This window comes from Solanum stenotomum, chromosome 6 (assembly GCF_019186545.1).
Source record: "Solanum stenotomum isolate F172 chromosome 6, ASM1918654v1, whole genome shotgun sequence".
In the NCBI taxonomy this organism is placed as follows: Eukaryota; Viridiplantae; Streptophyta; class Magnoliopsida; order Solanales; family Solanaceae; genus Solanum; species Solanum stenotomum.
The window spans coordinates 54,967,749-54,985,204 of NC_064287.1; positions in this window are offsets into that span (position 1 = coordinate 54,967,749).

Sequence of the window (17,456 nt, forward strand, 5' to 3'; positions counted from 1 at the left end):
CCATATTCAAAGTCAAACAAGCCCTAGAGCAGGTAAACCCCCCATTTTACCGATTTTCGTGTGCTGTAGGTCACCATCTTTTTCGGTGATATAGAATTCCGACCTCATTTTTGTGAAATTTTACTTGGACGTTCGTTAAGACATTACATGTGGAGCCAGTTGGCCCTCACTACCAGAATGACCATTCTCAAGGTCAATCGAGCCTTAGAGAAGGTAAACTTCCCCATTTTACCGATTTTCGTGTGCTATAGTCCACAAATTTTTTGGTGATCCGGAATTTCGACCTTATTTTTTCAAAATTTTACCTGGACGTCCGTTAAGACCTTATCTATAGAGCTAGTTTGTCTTCACATCCAAAATCTCCCATTTTCAACGTCAAATGAGCCCTAGAACAGGTAAACCCCCCATTTTACCAATTTTTGTGTGCTATAGTCCACTGATTTTTTGGTGATTCGGAATTCGGGCTTTATATTTGCCAAAATTTTAACAGGAAGTGTGTTAAGACCTACCTAAGGGGACAGTCTCACAGCCAAAATGCCCCATATTCTAGGTCAAACGAGCAATAGAGCAAGTAAACCCCCATTTTGCCCATTTTCATTTGCTATAGCTCACCATCTTTTTTGGTGATGCAGAATTTCGACCTCATTTTTGCCGAAATTTTACCAGGACATCCATTAAGACATTACCTACGGAGCCAGTTGGCCCTCACGGCCAAAATGGCCTATATTCAAGGTCAAACGAGCCCTAGAGCAGGTAAACCCCTTATTTTGACAATTTGCATGTGCTATAGGTCACCATCTTTTTTGGTGATCTAGAATTCCACCCTCATTTTTTCGAAAATTTTACCTGGAAGTCCGATAAGGCCTTATCTATGGAGCCAATTTGCCGTCACGTAAAAAATGGCCCATTTTCAATGTCAAACGAGCCCTAGAGCAGGTAAACCCCCGATTTTGCCGATTTTCGTGTGCTATAGGTCACGGATTTTTTGGTCATCTTGAATTCTGACCTCATTTTTGGCAAAATTATAACTAGACGTCCGTTAAGGCCTTATCAATGGAGCCAGTTTGCCCCCACAGCCAAAATAGCCCATATTCAAGGTCAAACGAGCCCTAGAGCAGGTAAACCCCTCATTTTGCCGATTTTCGTGTGCTATAGGTCACCATCTTTTTTGGTGATAAAGAATTCATACCTCATTTTTGCGATAATTATATCGGAATGTCCGTTAGGACATTACCTATGGAGCTAGTTGGCCCTCATGGCCAGAATGATCCAGAATGATCCATTTTCAAGGTCAAACGACCCCTAGAGAAGATAACCCTCCATTTTAAAAATTTTAGTATGCTATAGTCCATAGATTTTTTGGAGATACAGACTTTTGACCTCATTTTTGCCAAAATTATACCTGGACGTTCATTAAGACCTTATCTATGGAGCCAGTTGGCCCTCACAGCCAAAATGGCCCATATTGAAGGTCAAACGAGCCCTAGAGCAGGAAAACCCCCCATTTTGCCGATTTTCGTGTGCTATGTGTCACCATCTTTTTTGGTGATAAAGAATTCCGACCTCATTTTCTCAAAAATTTTACCTGGACGTCCGTTAAGACATTAGCTATGGAGCCAGTTGGCCCTCATGGCCTGAATGACCCATTTTTAAGGTGAAACAAGCCCTAGAGAAGGTAAACCCCCAAATTTACCGATTTTCGTGTGCTATTGTCCACAGATTTTTTGGTGATCCGGAATTCTGAACTCATTTTTACCAAAATTATACCTGGACGTCTGTTAAGACATTACCTATGGAGCCAGTTGACCCGCACGGCCAGAATGACCCATTTTCAAGGTCAAACGAGCCCTAGAGAAGGTTAAGCCCCCATTTTACTATTTTCGTGTGCTAGTCCATGAATTTTTTGGTGATCCGGAATTATGACCTCATTTTTACCAAAATTATACTTGGACGTCCGTTAAGACATTACCTATGGAGTCAGTTGGCCCGCACGGCCAGAATTACCCATTTTCAAGGTCAAACGAGCCCTAGAGAAGGTAAACCCCCCCATTTTACCGATTTTCGTGTGCTATAATCCACAAATTTTTGGTGATCCGAAATTCTGACCTCATTTTTGCCAAAATTATACCTGGACGTTCGTTAAGACCTTATCTATGAGCCTAGATGGACCTCACAGCCAAAATGGCCCACATTCAAGGTCAAACGAGCCATAAAGCAAGTAAACCCCCATTTTGCCGATTTTCATTTGCTATAGCTCACCATCTTTTTTGGTGATCTAGAATTCCGACCTCATTTTTGCCAAAATTTTTTGAGGAAATCCGTGAAGACATTACCTATGGAGCCAGTTGGCCCTCACGGCCAAAATGGCCCATATTCAAGGTCAAACGAGCCCTAGAGCAGGTAAACCCCCATTTTGACAATTTGCATGTGCTATAGGACACCATCTTTTTTGGCGATCTAGAATTCCGACCTCATTTTTTCAAAAATTATACTTGGACGTCCATTAAGACCTTATCTATGGAGCCAATTATCCCTCATAGACAAAATGGACCATATTCAAGGTCAAACGAGCCCTAGAGCAGGTAAACCCCCCATTTTGTCGATTTTCGTGTGCTATAGGTCACCATTTTTTTTGGTGATAAAGAATTTTCGACCTCATTTTTGGCAAAATTTAACCTGGACGTCCGTTAAGACATTAGCTATGGAGACAGTTGGCCCTCACGACCAGAATGACCCATTCTCAAGGTCAAACGAGCACTAGAGAAAGTAAACCCCCCATTTTACAGATTTTCATATGCTATAGTCCATAAATTACTTCGTGATCTAGAATTCAGACCTTATTTTTACCAAAATTTTACCTGAATGCCCGTTAAGGCCTTATCTGTGGAGCCAATTTGCCGTCATGGCAAAAATGGCCAATTTTCAATGTCAAACGACCCTTAGAGCAGGTAAACCCCCAATTTTACCGATTTTCGTGTGCTATAGTCCACGAATTTTTTGGTGATCCAAAATTCTGAACTCATTTTTGCCAAAAGTTTACTTGGACGTCCGTTAAAACATTACCTATGGAGCCAATTGGCCCTCACGGCCAAAATGACCCATTTTCAAGGTCAAACGAGCCCTAGAGCAGGCAAACCCCTCATTTTATCGATTTTCGTGTGCTATAATCAACAGATTTTTTAATGATCCAGAATTTCGACCTCATTTTTTCCAAAATTCCACCTGGACGTCTGTTAAGACCTTATCTATATAGCCAGTTTGTCTTCACGGCCAAAATGGCCCATTTTCAACGTCAAAGGAGCCTAGGAGCAGGTAGACCTCCTATTTTACCGATTTTCGTGTGCTATAGTCCACATATTTTTTGGTGATTCGGAATTCCTACCTCATTTTTGCCAAAATTTTACATGGACTTTCGTTAAGGCATTATCTATGGAGCCAGTTTGCCGTCACAACAAAAATTACCCATTTTCAAGGTCAAACAAGCCCTAGAGTAGGTAAACCCCCCATTTTACCGATTTTCGTGTGCTCTAGTCCATAGATTTTTTGGTGATCCAGAATTTCGACCTCAATTTTGCCAAAATTTTACCTGGACGTCCGTTAAGACATTACCTATGGGGAAAGTTGGCCCTCACGGCCAAAACGATCCATTTTCAAGGTCAAACAAGCGTTAAAGCAGGTAAACCCCCTATTTTGCCGATTTTCGTGTGCTATAGGTCACCATCTTTTTTGGTGATCCAGAATTACGACCTCATTTTTGCCAAAATTTTACCTGGACGTCTGTTAAGACATTACCTATAGATCCAATTGGCCCTCACGGCCAGAATTACCCATTTTCAAGGTCAAACGAGCCCTAGAGAAGGCAAACCCCCAATTTTACCTATTTTCATGTGCTATAGTCCACCGATTTTTTGGTGATCCGAAATTTTGACCTCATTTTTGCCAAACTTTTAAATGGACGTCCGTTAATACCTTACATATGGGGACAGTTGGCCCTCATGGCTAACATAATCTATTTTCAAGGTCAAACGAGCCTTAGAAAAGGTAAACACCCCATTTTACCAATTTTCCTGTGCTATAGGTCATGGATTTTTTGGTGATCCAAAATTCCAACCTTATTTTTTTCAAAATTATATTTGGACGTCTGTTAAGGCCTTATCTATCGAGCCAATTTGCCGTTACGGCCAAAATGGCCCATTTTCAAGTTCAAACGAGCCCTAGAGCAGGTGAACCCCTCATTTTACCGATTTTCGAATGCTATAGGCCATGGATTTTTTGGTGATGCATAATTCGAACCTCATTTTAGCAAAAATTAGATCTGGACGTCCGTTAAGACCTTATCTATGGAGCCAGTTGACCCTCACAACCAAAATGGCCCATTTACAAGGTCAAACGAGCCCTAGAGTGGGTAAACCCCCTATTTAGATGATTTTCGTGTGCTATAGGCTACTATCTTTTTTGGTGATCCAGAAATCTGACCTCATTTTTGCCAAAATTTTACGTGGACGTTCGTTAAGACCTTACATAAGGGGATAGTTGGCCCTCAAGTCCAAAACGATCGATTTTCAAGGTCAAACAAGCCTTAGAGCAGGTAAACACCCCATTTTTCCAATTCTCATGTGCTATAGATCACCATCTTTTTTGGCGATAAAGAATTTCAACATAATTTTTGCTAAAATTTTACCTGGACGTCCGTTAAGACATTACCTATGGAGCCAGTTGGCCCTCACGACCAGAATGACCCATTTTCAAGGTCAAACGAGTCCTAGAAAAGGTAAACCCCCTATTTTAAAAATTTTAGTGTGGTATAGTCCACAGAGCTATTGGTGATCCCGAATTCCGACCTCATTTTTGCCAAAATTTTACTTGGATGTCCGTTAAGACCTTACCTATGGAGCCAGTTGGCCCTCACTGCCAGAATGACCCATTTTCAAGGTCAAATGAGCCTTAGAGAAGATAAACTTCCCCATTTTACCAATTTTTGTGTGCTATAGTCCATGGATTTTTTGGTGATCCAGAATTTCGACCTCATTTTTTCCAAAATTTTACCTCGACGTCCGTTAAGACTTTATCTATAAAGCCAATTTACCTTCACATAAAAAATGGCCCATTTTCAACGTCAAACGAGCCCTAGAGCAGGTAAACCCCCCATTTTACCAATTTTCGTGTGCTATATAGTCCACAGATTTTTTGTTGATCCAGAATTCAGACATTATTTTTGCCAAAATCTTACTTGGACGTCCGTTATGTCATTACATATGGGGACAGTTGGCCCTCACGGCCAAAACGATCCATTTTCAAGTTCAAACGAGCCCTAAAACAGGTAAAACCCCCTATTTTACCGATTTTCGTGTGCTATAGATCACCATCTTATTTGGTGATAAAGAATTCCGACCTTATTTTTGCTAAAATTTTACCTTGACATCCGTTAAGACATTACCTATAAAACCAATTGGTCCTCACGGCCAGAATGACTCATTTTCAAGGTCAAACGATCCCTAGGAAAGGTAAACCGCCCATTTTACCGATTTTAGTGTGCTATAGTCCACAGAGTTTTTGGTGATCCAGAATTCCGACCTCATTTCTGCCAAAAGTTTACTTGGACGTCCGTTAAGACCTTACCTATGGAGCCAGTTGGCCCTCACGACAATAATGACCCATTTTTAAGGTCAAACGAGACATAGAGAAATAAACCCCCTATTTTACCGATTTTAGTGTGCTATAGTCCACATATTTTTTGGTGATTCGGAATTTCGACCTCATTTTTGCCAAAATTAAAACTAGACGTCCGTTAAGACCTTATTTATGGAGCCAGTTAGCCCTCACGGTCAAAATGGACCATATTCAAAGTCAAACTAGCCCTAGAGCAGATAAACCCCCCATTTTGCTGATTTTCTTGTGCTGTATGTCACCATCTTTTTTGGTGATAAAGAATTCCGACCTAATTTTTGCGATATTTTACCTGGACGTTCGTTAAGACATTACATGAGGAGCCAGTTGGCCCTCACTACCAGAATGACCCATTTTCAAGGTCAAACGAGCCTTAGAGAAGGTAAACTTCCCCATTTTATCGATTTTCGTGTGCTATAGTCCACAGATTTTTTGGTGATCCGGAATTTCGACCTTATTTTTTCAAAATTTTACCTGGACGTCCGTTAAGACCTTATCTATAGAGCTAATTTGTCTTCACGTCCAAAATCTCCCATTTTCAACGTCAAACGAGCCCTAGAGAAGGTAAACCCCCCATGTTACCAATTTTTGTGTGCTATAGTCCACTGATTTTTTGGTGATTCGGAATTCGGGCTTTTTATTTGCCGAAACTTTAACTAGAAGTCTGTTAAGACCTACCTATGGGGACAGTTGGCCCTCACGGCCAAAACGATCCATTTTCAAGGTCAAACGAGCCCTAGAGCGGGTAAACCCCCAATTTGCCGATCTTCAAGTGCTATTTGTCACCATCTTTTTTGGTGATAAAGAATTCTGACCTCGGTTTTGCCAAAATTTTACCAGGACGTCCATTAAGACATTAACTATGGACCCAGTTGTCCGTCACGGCCAGAATGACCCATTTTCAAGGTCAAACGAGCCCTAGAGAAGGTAAACCTCCCATTTTACCGATTTTCGTGTGCTATAGTCCATGGATTTTTTGGTGATCTGCAATTCCAACCTCATTTTTTCGAAAATTATACTTGGACGTCCATTAAGACCTTATCTATGGAGCCAGTTAGCCCTCAGAGCCAAAATTGACCATATTCAAGGTCAAGCGAGCCCTAGAGCAGTTAAACCCCCCATTTTGCCGATTTTCGCGTGCTATAAGTCACCATTTTTTTTGGTGATAAAGAATTCCGACCTCATTTTTTGCAAAATTTAACCTGGACGTCCGTTAAGACATTACCTATGGAACCAGTTGGCCCGCACGGCCAAAATGACCCATTTTCAAGGTCAAATGAGCCCTAGAGAAGGTTAAACCCCCATTTTACTGATTTTTGTGTGCTAGTCCACGAATTTTTTGGTGATCCGAAATTCTGACCTCATTTTTGCCAAAATTATGCCTGGACGTTCGTTAAGACCTTATCTATGAAGCCAGATGGCCCTCACAACCAAAATGGCCCATATTCAAGGTCAAACGAGCCATAGAACAAGTAAACCCCCTTTTTGTCGATTTTCATTTGCTATAGCTCACCATCTTTTTTAGTGATCCAGAATTCCGACCTCTTTTTTGCCCAAATTTTACCAGGACATCCGTTAAGACATTAACTATGGAACCAGTTGGCCCTCACGGCCAAAATGTCCCATATTCAAGGTCAAACGAGCCCTAGAGCAGGTAAAACCCTTATTTTGACAATTTGCATGTGCTATAATAGGTCACCATCTTTTTTGGTGATCTAGAATTCCGACCTCATTTTTTCAAAAATTATACTTGGATGTCTGTTAAGACTTTATCTATGGAGCCAGTTAGCCCTCACAGCCAAAATGGACCATATTCAAGGTCAAACGAGCCCAACAGCAGGTAAACCCCCCATTTTGCCGATTTTCGTGTGCTATAGGTCACCATTTTTTTTGGTGATAAAGAATTCCGACATCATTTTTGGAAAAATTTAACCTGGACGTCCGTTAAGAAATTACCTATGGAGCCAGTTGGTCCACAGAGTTTTTGGTGATCCGAAATTCCGACCTTATTTTTGCCAAAATTTTACTTGGACGTCCGTTAAGACCTTACCTATGGAGTTAGTTTGCCTTCACGACCAAAATGGCCAACTTTCAATGTCAAACGACCCCTAGAGTAGGTAAACCCCCCATTTTATTGATTTTCGTGTGCTATATTCCACGAATTTTTTGGTGATCTGAAATTCCGACACTATTTTTGCCAAAATTCTACCTAGACGTCCCTGAAGACCTTACCTATGGGGACAGTTGGCCCTCACGGCCAAAACGATCCATTTTCAAGGTTAAACGAGCTCTAGAGCGGGTAAACCCCCATTTTGCCGATTAAAGGTCACCATCTTTTTTGGTGATAAAGAAGTCTGACCTCAGTTTTGCCAAAATTTTACTTGAACGTCCATTAAGACATTAACTATGGAGCCAGTTGGCCCTCACGGCCAGAATGACTCATTTTCAAGGTCAAACGAGCCCTAGAGCAGGTAAACCCCTCATTTTGCTAATTTTCATGTGCTATAGGTCACCATCTTTTTTGGTGATACAGAATTTCGACCTCATTTTTTCAAAAATTTTACCTGAATGTCTGTTAAGACCTTATCTATGGAGCCAGTTGGCCCTCACAGTCAAAATGTCCCATATTCAAGGTTAAACGAGCCCTAGAGTGGGTAAACCCCCTATTTTGCCAATTTTCATGTGCTATAGGTCACTATGTTTTTTGGTGATAAAGAATTCTGACCTCATTTTTGGCAAAATTTAACTTGGACGTTCGTTAAGGCCTTATCTATGGAGCCAATTTATCTTCACGGCTAGAATGACCCATTTTCAAGGTCAAACGAGCCCTAGAGAAGGCTAACCCCCCATTTTATCGATTTTCATGTGCTATAGTCCACAAAATTTTTGGTAATCCGGATTTTCGACCTCATATTTGTCAAAATTTTAACTGGACGTCCGTTAAGACCTTACCTATGGGGACAGTTGGCCCTCATGGCCAAAATGATCCATTTTCAAGGTTAAACGAGCGCTAGAGCAGGTAAACCTCCCATTTTGCCGATTTTCATGTGCTATAGGTCAACATTTTTTTTGGTGATAAAGAATTCCGACCTCATTTTTGCCAAAATTTTACCTAGACGTCCGTTAAGACATTACCTATGGAGCCAGTTGGCCCTCACAGCCAGAATAGCCCATTTTCAAGGTGAAACGAGCCCTAGAGAAGGTAAACCCCCCATTTTAACAATTTTTGCGTGCTATATTCTACGAATTTTGTGGTGATCGAGAATTCCGACCTCATTTTTGCCAAAATTTTACCTGGACGTTCGTTAAGACCTTATCTGTGGAGCCAATTTGACGTCACGGCTAAAATGGCCCATTTTCAAAGTCAAACGATCCCTAGAGTATGTAAACCCCCCATTTTGCCAATTTTCATGTGCTATAGGTCACCATATTTCTGGCTGATCCGAAATTTCGACCTTATTTTTTATAAATTTTACATGGATGTCCGTTAAGGCCTTATCCATGGGGCCAGTTTGCCGTCACGGCCAAAATGGCCCATTTTCAATGTCAAACGAGCCCTCGAGCAGGTAAACCCCCTATTTTACCAATTTTCGTGTGCTATAGTCTACGAATTTTTTGGTGATCCAGAATTCTGACCTTATTTTCGCTAAAATTTTACCTGGACGTCCTTTAAGACCTTACCTATGGGAATAGTTGGCTCTCACGGCCAAACGATCCATTTTCAAGGTCACACCAGACCTAGAGCGGGTAAAACCCCATTTTGCCGATTTTCTTGTGCTATATGTCACCATCTTCTTTGGTGATAAAGAATTCCGACCTTATTTTTGCCAAAATTTTACTTGGACGCCCTTTAAGACATTACCTGTAGAGCCAGTTGGCCCTCCCGGCCAGAATGACCCATTTTCAAGATCAAACAAGCCCTAGAGAAGGTAAATCCCCCATTTTACCGATTTTAGTGTGCTATAGTCCACAGATTTTTTTGTGATCCGGAATTCCGACCTTATTTTTGCAAAACTTTTACCTGGACGTTCGTTAGGGCCTTAACTATGGAACCAGTTTGCCGTCACGGCCAAAATGGCCAATTTTCAATGTCAAACGAGCCCTAGAGCAGGTAAACCCCCCATTTTACCAATTTTCGTGTGCCATAGTCCACAAATTTTGACCTTGTTTTTGCCAAAATTTTACCTCGACGTCCTTTAAGACCTTATCTATGGGGACAGTTGACCCTTATGGCCAAAACGATCCACTTTCAAGGTGAAATGAGCCCTAGAGCGAGTAAACCCCCCATTTTTGCCGATTTTCATGGGCTATAGGTCACCATAATTTTTGGTGATAAAGAATTCCAACCTCATTTTTGCCAAAATTTTACCTCGACGTCTGTTATGACATTACCTATGGAGCCGGTTGGTCCTCACGGCCAGAATGACCCATTTTCAAGGTCAAACGAGCCCTAAAGAAGGTAAACCCCACATTTTACCGATTTTCGTGTGCTATAGAGCACAAATTTTTTGGTGCTCCAGAATTCTGACCTCATTTTACATAAATTTTACCTGAACGTCCATTAAAACCTTATCTATGGAGCCAGTTGGCCCTCAAAGCCAAAATGTCCCATGTTCAAGGTTAAACGAACCCTATGCGGGTAAACCCCACATTTTGCCAATTTTCGTGTGCTATAGGTCACTATCTTTTTTGGTGATAAAGAATTCTGACCTCATTTTTGCCAAAATTTTACCTGCACGTCCGTTAAGACATAACCTATGGAGCCAATTGGCCCTCACGGCCAAAATTAGCCATTTTCAAGGTCAAACGAGCCCTAAAGAAGGTAAACCCCCCATTTTACCGATTTTCGTATGCTATAGTCCACAGATTTATTGGTGATCCAGAATTCTGACCTCATTTTTTCCAAAATTATACCTGAACGTCTATTAAGACATTATCTATGGAGCCGGTTGGCCCTCACAGCCAAAATGTCCCATATGCAAGGTCAAACGAGCCCTACAGCAGGTAAACCGCCCATTTTGCTGATTTTCATGTGCGATAGGTCACTATAATTTTTGGTGATCCAGAATTCAACCTCATTTTGGGTAAAATTTAACCTGGACATCGGTTAAGACATTACCTATGGGGACAGTTGGCCCTCACGACCAAAACGATCCATTTTCAAGGTCAAACGAGCCCTAAAGGAGGTCAACCTCCCATTTTGCTGATTTTCGTGTTCTATAGGTCACCATCTTTTTTGGTGATAAAGATTTTCGGCCTCATTTTTGCCAAAATTTTACCTGGACGTTCGTTAAGACATTACCTATGGAGCCAGTTAGCCCACACGGCTAGAATTACCCATTTTCAAGGTTAAACGAGCCGTAGAGAAGGTAAACCCCCCATTTTAACAATTTTCATGTGCTATAGTCCACAAATTTTTTGGTGTTCGGGAATTCCGACCTCATTTTTGCCAAAATTTTACTTGGACGTCCGTTAAGGCCTTATCTATGGAGCCAGTTGGCCCTGACGGCCAGAATGACCCATTTTCAAGGTTAAACGAGCCCTAGAGAAGGTAAACCCCCAATTTTATCGATTTTGGTGTGCTATAGTCCACGGATTTTTTGGTGATCTGGAATTCCGATCTCATTTTTGCAAAAATATTACATGGACGTCCTTTAAAACCTTCCCTATGGGGACAGTTGGCCCTCACAGCAAAAATGATCCATTTTAGAGGTCAAACGAGCCCTAGAGCAAGTAAACCACCCATTTTACCATTTTTCATATGCAATAGTCCACAGATTTTTTGGTGATACGAAATTCTGACCTCATTTTTGCCAAAATTATACCTGGACGTCCGTTAAGACCTATCTATGGAGTCAGTTTGCCCTCACGGCCAAAATGGCCCATTTTTAAGGTCAAACGATCCTTAGAGTAGGTAAACCCCTCATTTTGCCAATTTTCGAGTACTATAGGTCACTATCATTTTTGGTGATCCACAATTCCGACCTCATTTTTGCCAAAATTTTAACGGGACGTCCGTTAAGACCTTATCTTTGAAGCCAGTTTGCCTTCACGGCTAAAATGGCCCATTTTCAAGGTCAAACAATCCCTATAGCAAGTAAACCCCCTATTTTACCGATTTTCGTGTGTTATAGTCCACAGATTTTTTGGTGATTCAGAATTCTGACCTCATTTTTTCAAAAATTCTACCTAGACGTCCGTTAAGACCTTACCTATGATGACATTTGGCCCTCACGGCCATAACGATCCATTATCAAGGTCAAACAAGCCCTACAGCAAGTAAATCCCCTATATTGCCAATTTTCGTGTGACATAGGTCACGATCTTTTTTGGTGATAAAGAATTTCGACCACATTTTTGCCCAAATTTTACCTGGACATCCATTAAGACCTTATCTATGGAGCCAGTTGGCCATCACGGCCAGAATGGCCCATTTTTAAGGTCAAACGAGCCCTAAAGAAGATAAACCCCCTATTTTACCGATTTTCGTGTGCTATAGTCCATAGATTTTTTGGTGATCCAAATTCCAACCTCATTTTTGTCAAAGTTATACCTGGATGTCCCTTAAGACCTTATCTATGGAACCAGTTGGCCTTCACGGCCAAAATGGCCCATTTTCAAGGTCAAACGAGCCCTAGAGTAGATAACTCCCCATCTTGCTGATTTTCGTGTGCAATAGGTCACTATCTTTTTTGGTGATAAAGAATTCCGACCCTTTTTTTGCCAAAATTTTACTTGGACATCCATTAAGACCTTACCTAAGGAGCCAGTTGGCCATCATGGCCAGAATGGCCCATTTTTAAGGTAAAACGAGCCTAAAGAATGTAAACCCCCTATTTTACTGATTTTTGTGTGCTATAGTCCATAAATTTTTTGGTGATCCGGAATTCTGACCTCATTTTTGCCAAAGTTATACCTGGACGTCCGTTAAGACCTTATCTATGGAACCAGTTGGCCTTCACGGCCAAAATGGCCCATTTTCAAAGTCAAACGAGCCCAAAAGCAGTTAAACACCCCATTTTGCTGATTTTCGTGTGCAATAGGTCACCATCTTTTTGGGTGATAAAGAATTTCGACCTCATTTTTACTAAAAATTTACTTGGACGTCCGTTAAGTCCTTACCTATGGATCCAGTTGGCCCTCATGGCCAGAATGGCCCAATTTTAAGGTCAAACGAGCCCTAAAGAAGGTAAACCCCCCCCCCCCCATTTTATCGATTTTCGTGTGCTATAGTAGGCAAATTTTTTGCTGATCCAGAATTCCGACCTCATTTTTGTTAAAATTTTACCTGGACGTCCGTTAAGACCTTATCGATGGAGCCAGTTTGCCCTCACGGCCAGAATGGCCCATTTTCAAGGTCAAACGAGCCCTAAAGGAGGTAAACCCCCCATTTTACCAATTTTTGTGAGCTATAGTCCACGGATTTTTTGGTAATCCAGAATTATGACCTCATTTTTGCTAAAATTATACCCCGGACGTCCGTTAAGACCTTATATATGGAGCCAGTTGGCCCTCACGGACAAAATGTCCAATTTTCAAGGTCAAACGAGCCCTAGAGCTGATAAACCCCCCATTTCACCGATTTTCGTCTGCTATAGGTCACCATCTTTTTTGGTGATAAAGAATTTCGACCTCATTTTTGTTGAAATTTTACCTGGACGTCCGTTAAGACCTTATCTATGGAGCCAATTGGCCCTCACGGCCAGAATGACCCATTTTCAAGTTCAAACAAGCCCTAAAGAAGGTAAACCCCCCATTTTACCGATTTTCGTGTTCTATAGTACACAGATTTTTTGGTGATCTAGAATTGCGACCTCATTTTGCCAAAACTTTTGGATGTCCGTTAAGACCTTACCTATGAGGACAGTTGGCCCTCACGGCCAAACCGATCCATTTTAAAGGTCAAACAAACCCTAGAGCAGGTAAACCCCCCATTTTGCCAATTTTCGTGTGCTATAGGTCACCATCTTTTTTGGTGATCAAGAATTCTGACCTCATTTTTGCCAAAAATTTAGTTGGACGTCCGTTAAGACCTTACCTATGGAGCCAGTTGGCCCTCGCGGCTAGAATGGACCCTTTTTAAGGTCCACAGATTTTTTGGTGATCCAGAATTTGCCAAAATTTTACCTGGACGTTCGTTAAGACCTTATATTTGGAGCCAATTTGACGTCACGGCCAGAATGGCTCATTTTCAAGGTCAAACGACCCTAGAGAAGGTAAACCCCCATTTTACCGATTTTTGTGAGCTATATAGTCCACAGATTTTTTGGTGATCTAGAATTTCGACCTCATTTTTGCCCAATTGTTACCTGGACGCCCGTTAATACCTTACCTATGGATCCAGTTGGCCTTCATAGATAGAATGACCCATTTCCAAGGTCAAACGAGCCCAAAAGAAGGTAAACCCCCCATTTTACCGATTTTAGTGTGGTATATTCCACAGATTTTTGGGTGATCTAGAATTTCGACCTCATTTTTCCCCAATTGTTACCTGGACATCCGTTAAGGCCTTACCTATGGATCCAGTTGGCCTTCACGGCTAGAATGACCCATTTTCAATGTCAAACGAGCCCTAAAGAAGGTAAACCCCCCATTTTACCAATTTTCGTGTGCTATATTCCACAGATTTTTAGGTGATCCGGAATTTCGACCTCATTTTTGCCAAAGTTATACTTGGACGTTCGTTAAGACCTTATCTATGGAACCAGTTGGCCTTCAGAGCTAAAATGGCCAATTTTCTAGGTCAAAAGAGCCCTAGAGCACGTAAACCCCCTATTTTATCGATTTTTGTGTGCTATAGTCTGCACTTTTTTTGGTGATCAAGAATTCTGACCTCATTTTTGCCAAAATATTCCCTGGACGTCCGTTAAGACCTTACCTATGGGAACAATTGGCCCTCAAGGCCAAAACAATCCATTTTCAAGGTCAAACGAGCACCAGAGCATGTAAACCCCCATTTTGCTGATTTTACTGTACAATAGGTCACCATCTTTTTTGGTGATAAATAATTTCGACCTCATATTTGCCAAAATTTTACTTGGACGTCCGTTAAGACCTTACCTATGGAGCCAGTTGGCCCTCACGGCCAGAATGGCCCATTTTCAACGTCAACCGAGCCCTAGAGAAGGTAAACCCCCATTTTACCGATTTTCGTGTGCTATAGTACACAAATTTTTTGGTGATCCAAAATTCCGACCTCATTTTTGTAAAAATTACACCTGGACGTTCTTTAAGACCTTATCTATGGAAATAGTTGGCCCTCACGGCCAAAATGGCCAATTTTCAAGGTCAAACGAGCCCTAGAGAAGGTATATCCCTATTTTACCAATTTTTGTGTGCTATAATCCATGGATTTTTGGGTGATCTAGAATTTTGACCTCATTTTTGCCAAAATTTTACCTGAACGTCAGTTAAGGCCTTATCTATAGAGCAAGTTGGTACTCACAACCAAAATGGCCCATTTTCAGGGTCAAACAAGCCCTAGAGCAGGTAAACCCCATATTTTACCGATTTTTGTGTGCTATAGTCCACAGATTTTTTACAGATCCAAAATTTCGACCTCATTTTTGCAATAATTTTATCTGGACATCCGTTAAGACCTTATATATGGAGCCAGTTGGCTCTCATGGCCAAAATGGCCAATTTTCAAGGTCAAACGAGCCCTAGAGAAGGTAAACCCCAAATTTTATCAATTTTCGTGTGCTATAACCCATTGATTTTTTGGTGATCCAGAATTCCAACCTCATTTTTGCCAAAATTTTACCTCGATGACCGTTAATACCTTACTATGAAGCCAGTTCACCCTCACAACCAAAATAGCCTATTTTCAAGGCTAAACGAGACCTAGAGCAGGTAAACCGCCCATTTTACCGATTTTCATGTGCTATAGTTCACTATCTTTTTTGGTGATCTGAAATTCTGACCTCATTTTTGTGAAAATTTTACCTAGACGTCCATTAAGACCTTACCTATGTAGCCAGTTGGCCCTTACGGCCAAAACGACCCATTTTCCAGGTCAAACGAGCCTTAGAGTAGGTAAACCTCTTATTTTGCCAATTTTCGTGTGCTATAGTTCACCATCTTTTTTGTTGATCCAGAATTCCGACCTCATTTTTTCCAAAAATTTACTTGGACATCCGTTAAGGCCTTACCTAAGGAGCCAGTTGTCCCTCACGGTCAAACTGGACCATTTTCAAGGTCAAACGAGCCCTAGAGCAGGTAAACCCCATGTTTTACCGATTTTCGTGTGCTATAGACTATGGATTTTTTGGTGATCCAGAATTTCGACATCATTTTTGCAAAAATTTTACCTGGACGTCCGTTAAGACCTTACCTATTGAGCCAGATGGCCTTGACGGCCAAAACGGCCCATTTTCAAAGTCAAACGAGACACAGAGCAGGTAAACAACCTTTTGTACCGATATTCATGTCATGTAGTTCACCATCTTTTTTGGTGATCCAAAATTCTGACCTCATATTTGCTGTAATTTTACCTGGACATTCGTTAAGACCTTACATATGGAGACAGTTGGCTCTCATGGCCAAAATGGCCAATTTTCAAAGTCAAACGAGCCCTAGAAAAGGTAAACCCCCAATTTTATCAATTTTTATGTGCTATAGTCCACGAATATTTTGATGATCCGGAATTCGGACCTCATTTTTTCCAAACTTTTACCTGGACGTCCGTTAAGACCTTACCTATAGAACCAATTGGCCCTGACAGCCAAACGACCCATTTTCAAGGTCAAACGATCCCTATAGCAGGTAAACCCCCAGTTTTCCCGATTTTCATGTGCTATAGTTCACCATCTTTTTTGGTGATTTGGTATTCCGACCTCATTTTTCCTAAAATCTTACGTGGACGTCCGTTAATACCTTACATATGGGGCCAGTTGTCCCTCACAACCAAAACTACCAATTTTCAAGGTTAAATGAGCCCTGGAGCAGGTAAAACCCACATTTTGCCAATTTTCGTATGCTATAGTCCACAGATTTTTTGGTGATCCAGAATTTCGACCGCATTTTAGCAAATATTTTATCTGGACGGCCGTTAAGACCTTACCTATGGAGCTAGTTGGTCCTCACAGCCAAAATGGCCCATTTTCAAGGTCAAATGAGCCATATAGTAGGTAAACCCCATATTTTACCCTTTTTCGTGTGCATAGTCCATAGATTTTTTGGTGATCAAGAATTCCGACCTCATTTTTGTCAAAATTTTACATGGACGTCCGTTAAGACCTAACATATGGAGCCAGTTGTCTCTCAGGGCAAAAATAGCCCATTTCCAAGGACATATGAGCCCTAGAGCAGGTAAAACCCCATTTTAATGATTTTCGTATGCTATATTCCACAGATTTTTTGGTGATCCTAAATTTCGACCTCATTTTTGGCAAACTTTTACCTGGACGTCCGTTAAGATCTTACTTATGTAGCCAGTTGGCCCTCACGGACAAACTAACCCATTTTCAAGATCAAACGAGCCTAGAGCAGGTAAACCTCACATTTTACCGATTTTCATGTGCTATAGTCCACATATTTTTTGGTGATTCGGAATTTCGACCTCATTTTTTCCAAAATTCTACCTAGACGTCCGTTAAGACCTTACCTATGACGACATTTGGCCCTCACGGCCATAATGATCCATTATCAAGGCCAAACGAGCCCTACAGTAGGTAAACCCCCTATATTGCCAATTTTCGTGTGATATAGGTCACTATCTTTTTTGGTGATAAAGAATTTCGATCACATTTTTGCCCAAATTTTATCGGGACATCCGTTAAGACCTTATA